At 40.7% G+C, this 16,527-nt stretch overlaps 1 protein-coding gene and 1 long non-coding RNA gene across 6 annotated transcripts in view; one reads left to right on the plus strand and one right to left on the minus strand.

The window, feature by feature from the left end:
• Nucleotides 1-16,527, minus strand: part of sema6dl (sema domain, transmembrane domain (TM), and cytoplasmic domain, (semaphorin) 6D, like) — a 480,425-nt gene that overhangs the window by 323,647 nt on the left and 140,251 nt on the right. The gene's annotated exons all lie outside the window — the stretch shown is intronic.
• On the plus strand, nucleotides 1,428-3,784 carry LOC114667677 (uncharacterized). Its single transcript, XR_003718771.2, has 3 exons — nucleotides 1,428-1,673; nucleotides 2,759-2,907; nucleotides 3,611-3,784. It is a non-coding gene; the product is annotated as an uncharacterized LOC114667677 (long non-coding RNA).

The raw sequence follows: 16,527 nt of genomic DNA on the forward strand, positions 1-16,527 counted from the left end.
CTGGATTTCCATTATTTTCAATGGGGAAGTTTGTTCTAGATACGAGAAATTCGCTATACAAGCTCAGTGCTGGAACGAATTAAACTCGTATCTAGAGGTTCCACTGTAACAGAAAAGAATCAGAACAAGATTAAGCAAAAGAATAGAAAAGTGCAATGTCAGTACAGGCAGAGCAGGGCCGCAGTTTGAGGTTTTCTTTTTCTTTTCCGTTTCCTTTGTCCCCTTGTAATGAGCCCTGCGGTCTCTGGACTGTCATTGCATTGCAGGAGCCGTGCAGCAGCGCTCACCAAACAAGTGGGAAACTGGCCTGTAATGTGATGGACTCACACAATTCTGATGAAAGGAAATCTTAAAAAGCGGAAATGAACTTTGAATAATCTTTGCTTCTTATTTTAACCCAGACGGCCAGTCGGTTGATTTTTCTAAACAGTAACCGTTATAAAATTGTAGAGAATTTTCTTACTGTGCTTTTGATCTTTTTTTTTTTTTTAAAAAACTAGATTTTTATTACAAATACTGAAAACCCTAATGAAAAATATAAATCTGAATGCAAATCTGACAGGACAATTCCAATGATTATCCTTCACAAATTACCTGAGATGTGTAAAAATAGTGTATTAAAAGTAACGATGTTGTGTTACTTCTGAACACTTTGAAATCATTCTCAGTTTTTATTTTTTATCCAAACTGACCGGTACAAGAAGACCCCTACATGTGATATTCCATTCAACTCGTCTTGATGTCTTTTGGGGGCTTCTCCTATTTTTTTTTGGCCCTCCAAATCAGAAAAACACTCATTTTTAGGCCATGATTGGACCAAACTGTGTGCAGGAGACGATACCCTTATTGTACTGGCCTCACAGAATCTCCTGTTCAATAATCCCACAAGCTAAACACCTTCATGCAATAAGCCCTGGAACCACAAAGTGATGTTGAGAAAGTTTAATTACACAAATGGTGTGAAACTGTAAATAGAAATACAAACAAACACGAATAAGCACTTGTCTAAGTAAAAAAGCAAATACAGCAGCATTTATAACTAAGAACTTAACAGCCAAAAGATCAGTAAATTTACATGTTGAAATATAACATTTACTTTAACCTTCCCTGACCAAAGTTAGTTAAATAAAAGCTATAAAACTAGAAAAAAGACATCACTTACAGGGAATGCCTAACTAAGCAGGATGGTGAAGGATTGCTTGAGAGAACTGTCACTACCCGATCTGCGGTGCTTGCCTGATTTGCAGGCGCATGCGCACAAAGACAACCCAAGCTGCGCACGCACGCACAGTGCTTTACTATTACGACCTTGCCTGATCTGCGTTTGTTTTACTTTGCAACACGAGTCCCCATCCGATATGTCTTGCGCACGCGCGCTCTGCTTAATAAAAATTAATTTCATAACACAGCCCAAGTTGTACTGTGCCTGTCTAATGTTTTACGACACACGTCACTTGTCAGGTTTGAACTGTACTTGCGAGTCATTTTTGTGTTGCCATTTATCTCCGTCTGTAAGTGGACTTCTTACTGGAAAAGATGGCAACTTTTGAATTTTATAACGTCTTGGAAGAATATTTGTTGCCTGAAAAATTTAACTCCAATCGAATGAAGAGGGAGCGAAATGAAATGCGACATGTGTCTCTGAACTTTATAATGGATATGTATAGCTTTTTGTAAGTACATCATGTTGATGTATTTCATTTATTTTGTAACACCCTATTAGCATTTGGTGGTGTGTTTCTTTTAACATTTGTTAACATTTTTTATCTTAAAGAGTGAACGGCATGCTAATAATTAAGCAAAACAATGTAATCGAGGTGTCGAATTAGGAATAGAATTAGGAGTGCACGACTGACACTCGACCGGTGTAAAGTGTGCCCTCCAAAGCCATCAGTATTTTTTTATTATGTTGATCATCAGATTACATCAATGCAATAGTTTTTCCAGAATAAAGTTAACAAAATAATGATGAAAGCTAAATTACATACAAGAGTAGCAACAACTAAGTTGTTACAAGAAAGCGGGATGCAGATAATAGCATTACAAATTGTTAATGAAGCAGCTCAGAATCTTACACGTTTTCATTGCTTTAGTGTGCTTTCCGTGTTTTAAAGCTATTTCTAGCATATTAATGTCCACAGAGAAAGATGTAATAGATGGTCTAACATTCTGAATTTTACACTTATGAATAGGAAATTTACGAAGCAAGGAAACCACAGTTAAAGCATTTTCTAACATTTCGTCTTCAAAATTGTATACAGAAAAAGAACAATACTTAAACAGTGAGATACTGGTTTGTCATTCAAGACAGTAACAGAAATAAATTTTTATAAAACATTCTGGAATAGGAGCAGAAATAAAAGAAATGTGGGAGGGGATTTGTCTTCATTTGTACAAAAATTATATTTTGGGGATATGTTAATGTCATACTTATGAATTAAGTTGGGTACAATTTATTCATAATTTTGAAATTGATTTCTTTAACCTTATTGAGTAGAAAAAATGCTATGGCACAAAACAAACAATTTTAAAATTTATATCCAAAGCCATCAGAAAAGTGTGGTGTGCATCTGATGTGGCACAGTAACAGGCTGGGCACCTGCGGTTGTCACGTGTCATAAGCTTATAGAAGTACAAACCCATCCATTTAACTGAATATAATGGAGAAGGCTTGCTCCTTAGAAATAACATATTTCTTATTGCGGCAGTTAGAAAAACAATGCCCCTTTATTGTGTTTTTTTTTTCTTGACCCTACAGGATACCCGGTGGTAACCAGCCTTCCACGTGGCTGAACAGATGCCAGCGAACCCGAATTCTGAGACACAACTGGATGTCCTTTTCCTCTGCTTTTAAGATTTCCAATTCGGGATGATGTGCAGTTCATGTTAGATTTGTTATTTCTACAGGTAAGACTACTGAGGCTTTCAGTTTTCTGAAGTAATTTGTGCACAATTCCTGCAAAGCCTCTCCATATTTATTATTTGATCTGTGATATTTTGCTGGTTTGAATACTGTACTGTATGTTTGCTCACTCTATCCAGTAACTAACACTGGCTTTTTAATTTTAGACAGGAAAGCCTCAGAGTGTGAATCCTCACAAACACAGAGACTGAGGCGCATCAGTACCAGCAGTCACTAAACAGGGATGTTGTTCCGTTTTGCAAAATAACATTTATTTTCTTAAGTTACTGTGCTTTGTTGTTGCATTTTGAAAAAACTGAGACTTAATTTTACCTTAAAACAGAACTAAGGCAGGAGAGAAAAACAAAGATGTTTTCATGTAAGTAATGACACCTGAGCACATCACATTAGAAGCTCAGATATACAGAGATTGTAACACAATGTCTAGTGTATGTGTAATGTAAAATGCTACATATAATGACAATTAAGTTGGGGTTCTTTCAACATCCAACAAAAAACCACAGTAATTTAAAAAAATATTATTAGTTAAAGTTCTGCTTAGAGTAAAGTCTATCTATTGTGATGGTTTACTTAATAATTGATCTACAGGTGAACCAAGAAAGGAGGCAGAACAAGAAGGGTACACTTTATTAATGTTTGAACTCGTGAGTGAACATCATATATCTACTGTGTTTATGTTTTTAACAGTTACTGTGAAGTAGAAGAGTCCGGTCGTGTTATGGGACAGCAGTTCAAGAAGAAGGATGGAGAGACGTGTGCCATGTTGAAGTAGTGGCTGGCCCTCCTGCCCGGCACTTCTAGAATCCTCCATCTCAACCTCTACTCTGATCTGCTGTGCCTTTGCCAATTGATCACGAGGTATTGGCCTATTTTGTTTGTTTGTTTTTTTTTCTTCTTGGTCTCGTTACACTGGCGGCCTGTCTCACATAGAATTGATGTTATAGTTCTATTAAATGTATAGAAGGCTTTGAGGATTTTAGACCCTGCCTGTATTTTGGAGTGTCTGCTCCCAACATTTCTTTTCTCAAATGTTGCTTTGCTTTTCATTCCAAGATCAACCATAAAAACCGGCAGCTTTCTGTACTCATGCAACAAAATCTGGAATGCTTTGCAAATAGAGAAGTGCCAGGCTAAAAATGTCATGCATTTCATAAATCTTCAACAAGCCCACTTTTCTAATTTGGCTTTTTCTTAATTACTTGCATTGATTGTAATAGATTAGAAATGGTACTGTGTACAGTTTGTCAGATGTGCACTGGGCACTAACTTTACGGCATGTTAGGCTTTCAATACACGTGCGTGCGCACGCGGATCGGGCAGGCATGCAGATCAGGTAGTGACAAGAACAAACACACCAGGCTTACTGCTGCTGCACTCACTTCCTACTTCCTGTCACACTGACTTCCTGTTTCCACTCACTTCCTACTTCCTGTCACACGGATTTCTTGTTTCCTGCAGCAGCAACAGCATTAGGATTGTTAAGTTAGGGTCACAAAGGTTTGCTAAACAATGAGAACTTCACTGGTAGTGCCAGAACGCTTACGATAAACAGTAAACCATTAGGTGTCTTCAGCAAAAATGATCAGAAGTATATGAGGTTGTCCACGCCACCCTAGTCAGCACCAGTGGTTCACCTCCCTAATAGGATACCAGGGCTCAAAGTTATTCTTTTTCACAAAAATTCAAAGAAATGAGGATCTGTAACATAAGCATGTGGAGTGTTGTTTTATGCTATTTTGAGGTTGCTGGTCATGAATGTGATCATATTTTTGTATATTTAATTCTTTACTGGTGGTCCTAGCCTCTCTAAGAGCCACTCCCACAAGGTCAAAAATGACAAATTTCAAACACAAGCATGTGGAATATCATTTTGGACTACTGTGAGGTCGGTGATTACGAATGTGAGGTTATTCTTTGATCCTTTACTAGTGATTGAGCCCTCTATGGACCTCTATCAGAGGGTGACAAATGACACATTTCTATTACAATCGAGAATATTTAGACATTAAACATTTAAATTAAAGCACACATTTTAATATTTCAAATATTTGCCACAGCTATTCTTGTTTATTACATACTTCTACCTCATGAAGTACATTTCTGATGAACACCCTTAATTACGGCGGCTTACTCTTGGACTTTGTTTATTTTTAGAACATTACAACAATTTATGGTGAGTAACATTTAAACAATTAAAATGGATGCTCACTACAGTAATTCAAAATTATTTTCTCGTGCTTGCACAACACATATTTACTGAAAGAAGTGTATATGATATAGTGTAAGAAAGTTGAAGCCACCAAAGTGAAAGCAGCCTCACAGGAAAAGGGTTTCAGCATATGTATATGTGGGAGACCTTAAATGCACAGAGTCAACCAAATTATTAGTATATATAAGTACCACCTTAAGAGCACAAGTCCACCACATTATGAAGTTCTGCCTTAAAAACACAAGTCTACCACATTATGCATTGCTGCTTTAAGGGCACAAGTCCACCAAACTATGAAGTGCCACCTTTAGAGCACAAGTCCAGTACATTATAATTTGCTACCTTAACTCTTTTAGGGCTAATTATTTTTTCTTCCTTTCGTCCCAGGGATGAATATTTTTCCAAAAAACTGCTTTCTAAAAAGCACACAAGGCAATGGTTTCACGCATAAATCAACACAAAATACGTATTTATGACAAATGCCACTGTTTTATGTTCTAGGAGCCCCTACAGTATGCATATTCACATACTTATTACATATGTGTTTGTCCCATCACTCATAAGCTGAAAGGCACTTTCTGATAAGAAACGTTGAAGTAGTCGAGTGGCTGCTAATCCATAGTATCCACCAGCAGGCCACGTCATTTGGTGAAGTCCAGTTGCTAGCTGCCTCCAAGGGCGAACAATTTCGTTGGCGCATCAGTTGCATGAGTGTGTCCAGCACTATGATCGGCTGGGGACCAGTCAACTGATGCAGGCACTTGACTTTCATTTTCGATCTCCAAATCACTTGTATCAAAATCAGAGTTCGATAAGTCAGAGTCCGATTCAGCAATAATACGCAAAAAATGAATAATGTGCAGAGTTTTTCGCTTTGTGCATTTGCTTCTCTCTCTCGCCCGATGTCAATGCCATTCTAGACGTTGCTTACTCTACGCTACTCATGCAGGGTTTCAACGTCAAGTCAAAGAGTCTAACAGTCCACCAAGCAAAGAGGGTCTATCTATAACGTAAAGGTGAGTTTTATCAACATTTACAGCTTTCTTTCGCCCTCTGCCCGATATCCATCCTCAACCCCTTGTGTCGACAAACATCAACATCCGCCCTAAAAGAGTTAAAAGCACAAGTCCACTACACTATAAAGTGCCTCCTTAAAAGCACCAGTCCACCACATTATGAATTGCTGCTTTAAGAGCACAAGTCCACCAAACTATGAAGTACCATCTTTAGAGTACAAGTCCAGTACATTATGATTTGCTTCCTTAAGAACACAAGTCCACCAAATTATGAAGTGCCGCCTTAACAGGAAAAGTTTACTATATTATGAATTGCCACCTTAAGAACACAAGTCCACTACACTATAAAGTGCCGCCTTAAGAGCTCAAGTCCACCACATTCTGAAGTGCCACCTTAAGCGCAGAAGTCCACTACACTATAAAGTGCCACCTTAAGATGGCAATTAAAGATGATTCTGTATAATGTCACGTTCAACAGGTAGATTATGATGTGAGATTCATTAGTGGTGAAATTTAAACTTTGCTTCAGCAGCAGTGCTTTAATTATAGCAAACTGTTTGGGATCAAAGGTGCATTTTAATACATCGCAAACACATTACCGCCTTTTAATAAAATAATGCACAAGTATTCTTAGGCTGTTTTGTATCAAAAGCTGCATAAGAGGTTTTTCTTTTCAGCAAGCAAGCAGGAAAGTAGGAAAGTGCAGCCTTTTGAAAATGACTGGTAGCTACGGGGTAACATCTGCTATCTTGTTCTTTTAATGCTTATTTTAGCAATAAATACATAATTAAGGTACATATACTTTTGTAGAAGTAGCATCTGGTCTATCGTTGCTTGTCCCTACACAGGTAAATAAAAACAATCCATTTGAAATCACGCAGACAAATACCTAAAATATGAAACCCCAACATGTCTGGAAATCGTGCTGCCAACGTCTACTGCATATTGGGCCATGTTTTTAAGGCAGGCGTTGGCTGAAGTCGCTACGTGATTCTTGTGATGTCTGCACCACTTAGCGTAGGCCATTCAGTTCTCAGCAGATCATTTGAACATCATCAAGTCGCCCCACATTCTCAAGTCTCTTTAATGAAGAATGAATTCCACAGATGACATCTCCAGTGAAGAGCTCACTTCTCATCATTATCAATAACGTTATGGCTGTGTCTTACATTGAAAAAGCGCAAAGGTTTATTTTAATAGGAACTGGGAAATGAAGCGTAGTCAGAAACTGAGCAGAGCTCATAAACAACAAGATGATCCCGTGTTTCACCAAAACTCTCCTCGCAAACCAAGAATTGTAGTCACAAACCAACTAAATTAACTCAGAAAACCAAGTCAAACCAAAAAACAAATCACGCTGCACATGACGGTTGTCCTGTTCCAATCTCAGATGACACGGTGGTGACCTTATAGACCAGGGGTCCTCAATCACAGTCCTGGAGGGCCACAGTGGCTGCAGGTTTTTGTTCTAACCTGGTTGCTTAATTAGAAAGCAATTCTTGCCAATAATTTAATTTCATGGCTTGTTAGTGCTTTAACTCTGCTATGTCAGGTAATTCTTATATCCTGGATTTTCTTTCCCTTTCTAAGGATATTATCCAAATGATTTGAAGGCTAAAATGGATGAGTAATTCTCAGTCCTTCACTTTTTCCTCTTCAATTTCCTTCCAAGTATTTAATTTAACCCAATAGCGCATGATAAATACACAGGTGTAAGTGGTAACAAGCTAAATGGAGAAATGCTGATCTCTTTTGTCATTTGCATGTTACTGCTAATTAGGAGCAATTAAAAGCCAGGAATATGGCTGTTTAAGACTAAAATAAGCAATAAGGGTTCAAAATCTTAACGAGCGAGACAACTAAAGTGAAACAGAAGTGTTACTTGAGCAATAAGTGCTTCTTATTAAGCGATTGGGTTGGAGCAAAAACCTGCAGCCACTGCGGCCCTCCAGGACTGTGATTGAGGACCCCTGTTATAGACCATTGTTCCACTGACAGTGCTCACCTGTGTGCATAGTGACAATAGACACAAGGACCATCGCACAGTGACACCCTGGGAGTGCAGAATCAGATCATGCATTTACATTTATTCACTTAGCAGACACTTTGGTCCAAAGCAGCTTACAAAGGAGGTTGATGTAATCTGACATTTTTAGTAAACAAGTGTTACAGAATGAGGCGACAAAGTCACAAGTGAAGAGCGCAGAACAAAACTTAAGCGAGTTACACTTTCTTAGCTGGAAGAACCTCTCAAAGCCGTTATCAGTTTGACCGAAATTCACAGAACAAGAGAGTCTTCAAACACTTCTTCAACACACGGATGGAAGGTGGGCAGCTCGTTCCACCAGCTAGGAGCTACAAATGAAGAGAGTCTGATTTGAGATTTGATGGCAGGCAGAAGTGGCATCAGCAGACAGACGCCTTTCACTGGCAGACCTGAGTGGGCGAGAAGAAGCATAGGAGCTCACGAGTGTCTCCATATACATAGATGCTGACCCATTGACTACTCTGTGGACAAACACCAAGGATCTGAACTTAGCACGTGGTTGCTATGCACAAGTGTTACAGGCCAAGGTGACAAAACTGATCACCACAAGTGAAGAGCTCAGAATCAAACTGCAAGCGAGTTACACTGCCTAGTTTACAAAAACCTATCAGTTAGACAGAAATTCACCAAACAAGAGGGTCTTCAAACATTTCTTAAACAAGAGGGTCTTCAAACATTTCTTAAAACACATAGATGGAGTCCATCAGCCAGAAGCTACATGTGGGAAGAGTCCAGACTGAGATTTGATACCATGCAGAGGTAACATCTCCAGATGCCATTCATCATCATACCTGAGTGATCAAGGAGGAGTACAGATCCTCACAAGAGTCTCCATATACATAGATGCTGACCCACTGACTACTCTGTAGACAAACACCAAGGATCTTAGCACTTAGCACGCGGTCGCTATGCACAAGTGTTACAGGCCATGGTGACAAAACTGATCAACCAAAAGTGAAGACCTCAGAACCAAACCACAAGCAAGTTTCACTTCCTAGATTACAAAAACCTAACAGCTAATAACTGAGGTCATTTATGTTATGTAGAATGCCTAGAGGGGACTGGGTGGTCTTGTGGACTGGAACCCCTGCAGATTTTATTTTTTTCTCTAGCCGCCTGGAGTTTTTTTTGTCCTTCCTGGCCATCAGACCTTACTTTTATTCTATGTTAATTAGTGTTCCCTAATTTTAGTTATTTACTTTGTCTTTTTTCTCTTTCTTCATCATGTAAAGCACTGTGAGCTACATTGTTTGTATGAAAATGTGCTATAGAAATAAATGTTGTTGTTAATATCAGTTAGACAGAAATTCACCAAACAAGAGGGTCTACAAACATTTCTTAAGACCATAGAGGTTAGTCCAGCAGCCAGAAGCTACGTGTGAGAAGAGTCTGGATTGAGATTTGATACCACGCAGAGGTAACATCACCAGATGCCATTCATCATCAGACCTGAGTGGTCAAGAAGGAGTACAGAACCTCTCAAGAGTCTCCCGTGAAATAAAGAGCCTTGACACAAAACAAAGGTTTGGGGCAGCCATCCGTGTATTTGATCTTGGCTGCAAAGTATTCAGCACAACAATGTACAGAACGGAGTCCAAAACAGAACTGATCAACAGAGGAAGGGAGTGGGCTTTCATAGGGAGGTTTGCGGAAGTGATGTTGTCCTCGTGGCCAGGACAGGAATTGACGTCTTCGTATTCAGTTGGAATTTTCCGTGTCTGGTCTGCGGGGACAAAATAAGAGGGTTGAATGCACCCCGCCATCCCCTGGCTGGGCATGGAATTCCATTCTTTTGGTCCCTGTGGCTGGCTCCGATGCGCACGTGTGTGACACTACATATACATTATGACGTGTGAGTCCCTGTTTTGCACCCCAAAACACGAGGCTGAGTCTCAGTACTTTAGCAAAACCAGTTTTATTCAGCATGAAACCGGAACGGCCTGGTTATTTATTGTAGCGTGATCTACCGCTCTGCTATACAGAGACACAGCAGTCAGGCAGCGTCATGACCAGGTTAGTGGCCAAGTAATTCTGTTCCCTGCATTTATAATGTTCCTTGCATCACCCATTGACGACAGGCGCTTATAGAACGACCGCAGTTGACTCGGATTTGCTTTTGAGGCGAGCCGCTGCAGCGCTGGGAGCCTGTGGTTGTCCCAGCGACGCATAAGCTGTCGTCCACAGACACGGCAATCGCGCTTCAGGATGCTCTTCAGCATGTCGTCCTGATGGGGGGGGGGGGGGGGGGGGGGGGGAGTCCCAAAACAGTTTAGAAACCTCATAATATAGGTGCTGACCCACTTACTACTCTGTAGACAAGCTTCATTGATTTGAACTTCATACACACCATTACAGGAAGCCATTGCAGAGAAATGACTTGTGTGCACCTCAGCAGGTTGAACACCAGATATTTCTCTGCATTTTAAATCATCTGCAGTGGCTTGGGGACACATGTTGGTACTCCCACCTGCAGGGAGTTGCAGTAGTCCAGATGTGACATGATCAACACCTGGACCAGGAGTTGTGGTCTTGCATATGTTGTGTAGAGCGGATCTTCAAGTCAGAGGGACCATAGCAAGATGGTCAATGAAGGACAACTGGTTATCGCTCACCATCCCAAGATTGCATACCGAGGTGATGGGTATTATTGATAATGAGCCAAGCTCTACAGTGATGGGAGCTGAACAGATGGAAGAGCTGGGATAACATGACGGTCCATCGTTGCCAGGATGAGCTCCTTTACCCTGGTTGGAATATCAATGAAACATGCAAAAGAATCAAGATGATACCATGCAGGGCTGTCTTAACGCATGGACACACTGGGCAGTTGCCCGTGGCCTCCATGCTAATCTGTGTATGTTGTGACTTGCTGAGTGGTTGTGTAGGTAGGGGCCCCAGAGCACGGCTTTGCCCAGGGGCCTATAATGCTGTTAAGATGGCCCTGATACCATGTGGTCCTATACTGGGAACAACAGGTAGAGATGCCTATCATCAGCATAGCACTAGTAAGAGAAACCATGGGACTCAATGATAGGGTACAGTTACAGAGAAGAGGAGAGGGACCACCACCGTTCCTTGGGACACCCTCACACTTGACGTCTGCCCTCACCAAGAAAGTAGGATCTGCACCAGAGGTAGGACTCAAACCACCTGAGTCCCAGACCTACTGATGCCAATGGTCGGAGAGGGTGGCAAAGAGGATCTGCTGGTTGACCATGTTGAAGACAGAGCAGAAATCTAGCAAAACCCTTATGATAAAAAAAGAAGCAAAAAAACTTTAAAAAGAACCAAATTATAATGCTTCTAAAAATGTCAGCTATGCACACTACTGTTGGAGCTGGATCAAACAGACTTAATACAGTCAGGCTCCAACGTACGGCTCCATTTGGGGCAAGCCAACTGGGCATACGTCAGTCACAAAGTGTATAGGCCATTTAAACTGAGGCTTTGTGGGCCTGCTGTGGGTCACAGGTGGGCCTACTTTACCTGCCGGTATGGAGCAGCACAAACTGATCTCGGAGTCCTGGCGAACTCATGCCCGATCCATGTTTGTCAACCGTTGTTGCACTGCCGGTGAGTCACAACTTGCTGTCATTGGTTCACTAGCAGTGATCGCCATGCCAATTCAGCGTCTCCTTTCCAACTTACTTGAGACATTTCAGGCTCACCCTTTGCGATGGTCATAGTACAGACACAGCATTAAGTGGTGTTACAAATGACATTTTAATATCTTCTGAAGTAGGAAATGTCACAGTAATCACGTTTCAAGACTTAAGAGCAGCCTTTGACACCATTGACCACTCTGTTCTGTTACACAGGCAGGAAAATGATATTGAGATCTCAGGCATTGTCCCCGTGTGGTTTGCTCCATATTAATCAAATTGATTTCAGTATGTGGAGAAATTAAAGATCATTATGTTCTGAATTTGAATATGATGTCCCTCAGGGCTCAGTTGCCATTACTGTTTTCACTTTACAGGCTTTCCTGTGGGAGAAACCATTAGGAAATATAATATCTGGCTACACACGCGTGCCGATGATACTCAGCAATACCTTTCCATCAGGACAAATGACGTTTCTTAAGGCGTCCTTAATGATTTGTGTCAGTCAGTTAAAAGATTGTGTGGCCGATTAACTACCTGTCTTTGAACATAGAAAAATTAGGAATGCTATGAATTGGTGGGAATGACAGCAGACAACGGTGGCCTCCTGTTACTTTTGAACTTCTGCGTTCATTTTATTGAACCATCATGCAACTTGGGCGTCATGTTTCACAACAGTCTATTGTTTACCACAGACATCCATAGATTCTAAACTCAGCTTTGATGTCTAGGTGTCATACATATTCTCCGGGAGCGTGCATCCCCTGCTGGATTCAATAAAAGTCAGGCTATGTCACAGTATGGAGAATGCAGAGAGGCCAATTCATGCGTTTATTTCAAGTACATCTGACGGCTAAGAGGCTGTTCTGTCTTCAGTTAGTAGAAAATGCTGCTGCAGGAATCATCATTACAGCTAGGAAGTCTGACCATGTAACCCCTGTCCTTATGTCCTTACTTTGGCTTCCAGTTAAAACTAATTACCCATTATGTGATCTCTAGCCGTGGGGTATGTAAGACCCGCTGACTGATGTTGCTGAATTTGCCACCGCACAATGTCAGTCAACACGACAGAAAAATGCTGGGCAAGTCAAATTATGCAACTGCATGCCAACCACCCAGCACTACCGTTCTCACCCCTTTATTCTGACTCTTAATAGTGTGCTGCCTGGTGGAGCTGGTGCTGTATGAAGGGTCAGTTCAGCCTCCACTTCTGCCCTTTTTTTCATTCTGTTGTGGTACATAAAATGTGAAACATCAGACGGCTTTTCTTCTATTTGTAAGATCCGACACACCCGCATTCCTTATTCTTCGTCACCACATTACATTCTCTGCATTGTACTTCTGGATGAGCATTCATTGGTTGTCAGCTGCCATGCACCCAAAGCCCACCCCTATGACTTGAGACAAAAGCAGACCTGTTAAGAGGGACGAGCTGTGGATTAGATGGAGTGAGTTGCAGGGTATGTCACATTGCACTTCCTAGTGTTTGCGTGAAATTTCCCCTTAACAAGTTAACAACGGTGTCCCCATGTTCTTGATGAACTCATTTTAAAGTCACCGTCTCGATCCACTGGACTGATTCCCTTCATCATTTTAAACACTTCAGTCAGGTCTCCTCTTCATCTCCTGTAAAGGCTCAGCTCTTTTAATCTTCCCGCATAACTCATCACCTGTAGCCCTTAATCAGTCTCGTTTGCCCGTCTTTGGATTTTTTTCCAGTGCTGTTATGTCTTTTTTTGTAAAATGAAGACCAAAACTGCACCCATTACTCCAGATGAGGCCTGACCAGTGTGTTATAAACCCTGAGCAGAACCTCCTGTGACTTGTACTGCACACATTCAAGCGCTATATAACCTGACATTCTGTTAGCCTTCTTTATGGCTTCTGAACACTGTCTACCAGTTGATGGCAATTGCGTTCATCTTTATACAACACTGAACCCCAGTGGATTTAATTTGGCTTTTTTGAAACCAACATAACAAAGACTCTTAAAAGTCAAAGTCCAGGATGATGCCCATGCTGTTCCAGTCATCTTCTGTCCAATGGCAGTGCTCTTTTGCCCATTTTAACCTTTTCTTTTTATTTCCTGTCTCACATATGGCTTTTTCTTTGAAACTCTGCCTCTAAGGCCAGCAAACCTGAGTTATCTTTTCACTGTTGCAGAGAACACTGGTTTATAGCCTGTATTCAAGGAAGATGCCAACTGAGGACCTGTAGAGTGTTTGTTTGTCACATTACAAGCTCTGATGTCCTTCACCTCTTACATGGTTGTCCATCTGGACCTTTGCCTTCTTTTTACATCATGGTCAGATTCAAGTTGTCCTTTTCTCTCAAGACAGTAATGGACATACCTTTGTATGAAAGTTTTAGTGTGTTGGCAACCCGTCACATGGAATAACATTCATTCCTTAAAAAAAAAAAAAAAAACAGAGTGGCGTGTTTCTTGAGAAAGCGGTTTTATTTTGTTCAATTTTGAACCCAGATCTGAACTTTAGGAATGCCAGGACCTTTCAACCCGGGAGGGACAGATTAACAGGTTTCAGTGGTGCTAATGTTGTTCCACAGGTTTCTCTAATAACCAATTTGCATTCAAACACGACTAATTAAGGGTAAGCTGAGAGAGTTGACCACTGGGATACTGAAGGAATGGCAAATGAAAATGTGGCTCTGCAGCCATATGTGGATAATAAATTAAAAATCAGTCATTCCAAGCCATTATAGCCATTAGAGACACTAGAAATGTCACGGCTGTATTCTAACAGTATCTTCTTAAAACAAAGATATCCATCTCTCTATTATAAAAAAAATTTTGGAAGGTTGGAAGGACACGAGACATGATTTCCTCAGAGACACTTTCACATCCCGCGAGACGAGACTTTGTGCCAAGATATTTAACCACGCCCGGGACCGGAAATAAAAGACAAAGAGTAGATGACAAAGTAGAACGTCGCAAGGAATTCAAAAACATTGGCACGGCACACATGCAGAGCAGGTCACAGATTATGAAAGTACTAATATTCGAAAGTCTCAAAAAAATGATAGTAAAGATCGCATTAGCACAAACAAACGGCAATTATCACTTAGTGAAATACTATGTGAAAACACCAGCGAAAAGAGATCAAATATATTGTTCGGATTTAAACTTTAAGTCGGAGACTTGTAGATTGTCTAATTCATGTTGCCAGTAGTGTTTATACACAATAAAGAGACGTATCAGCGAGAATTAAAAGATTTGTTGTTTGGTGAAAGTGAAATCTGATGAGAGAAATCATTTCTCATTTGTGTGAATGTTACTGTCAGACACATTTCTTGTAGAGAGAAAGAAACTATATTCACTCACTGGCAGTTATATATTGCATTGGCACGATGTAATTCTAAACACGGAATGAAAATTCAATGCGATATTGATGAGAAGGTAAAAGTGAAACGAGATTGAATATATGGACATAGGTGATATGACAAAAGTGTGCCGCGCGAGATGCAGATCACACTGCAAGCCAGCAGCAGCAAGCCAGCAGCTGATCGAGCAAAGAGGAGGAAAAAAAAACAAACTTGCATGTGTTTCCCATTGTATCACCGTTTAATAGGGGGTTTCGGCAGAGCAACCGTGTCTCCTTGGGGTACATTCAGCTCCCCTTTTCACAATGCAAGCAGCACAGACAGAAGGGGTTGGTGAGCAAAGCGAGCGTTCTATCAAATAGATGAACGTTTTTAGGGGATTTCTAGAGTGCATCAAGATGTTAGCTTTACCCCCTACGGGAGTCGGTAGATTCTGGCGCAGTTTTATTGTAAATAAGTGAATCCTAATGCATCAGGTGTGACTTGGGTTTTTGGGTGTGAAGATGGCAAACGTAGCCACAAAGCATGACTGAGGTGGAAGCCGCTGATTATATTCACAACTTATACAGTTAAATCAACTCCTCTTGTCAAGCTAGTTATGCATCTTTCATATGAAAATTCCTTCCCACATTCTAAGGATAAAATCTGCAATCTACATGCAAGCCCATTTTCTTGCAAGTGCGCAATGCCAAGGATGAATAGAAACAACTATTTAAATATAGCTCTTAGAATTTGAATATTAATGAATTCAATTACCTCTGGATGTTGAGTTTTTCTTTTTCTTTTTCTCAATAAATGGAAACTAGATGTACAGGAAATTACTGTGGAAATGGGAGACTATTATTTTTTTTTTTCAGTTCCCACTGTCCCCCCACCCACCTCACACACACAAGAAAACTCTGAAGAACTTTTCGGTAATTTGGTAAAAGACCTAGTCAGATTTCAATGGCAAATTAATATTAAAGTAATCCTAATCTAAATAAGATATATTTCAATCAATAAACAGTAACAGGCTCACCGTCACAAGCTCAATCGCTAGGATGACACAAAGGCCGCGACTTCTCCTGTTAACATCAACCACTGAAGAATGAAGACTCAGGTCAGAACTTAAGGGACGGGCCCAAAGGGGTCGCATACAGACTGGTGTGACCACAGCCCCCCAAACCTCAGACACTATAGTACACTGACACAAAGTCCTGGGTTCTAAAAATGATTTATTGTCAACAAAGCCTTCATAATGGGTCTCCAAACACACACTTTCTCTTTTATTTATTTCCTTCCTCTGTTCCACACCACCAGGTGAACTTTGTGCTCCTTTCCTTCTGAGTACGACTTGCCCGGATGTGGTGGGGTGGTTCCTTTTATCATGGACACGGGAGTACAGAGCCTGA

This window comes from Erpetoichthys calabaricus, chromosome 17 (assembly GCF_900747795.2).
Source record: "Erpetoichthys calabaricus chromosome 17, fErpCal1.3, whole genome shotgun sequence".
In the NCBI taxonomy this organism is placed as follows: Eukaryota; Metazoa; Chordata; class Cladistia; order Polypteriformes; family Polypteridae; genus Erpetoichthys; species Erpetoichthys calabaricus.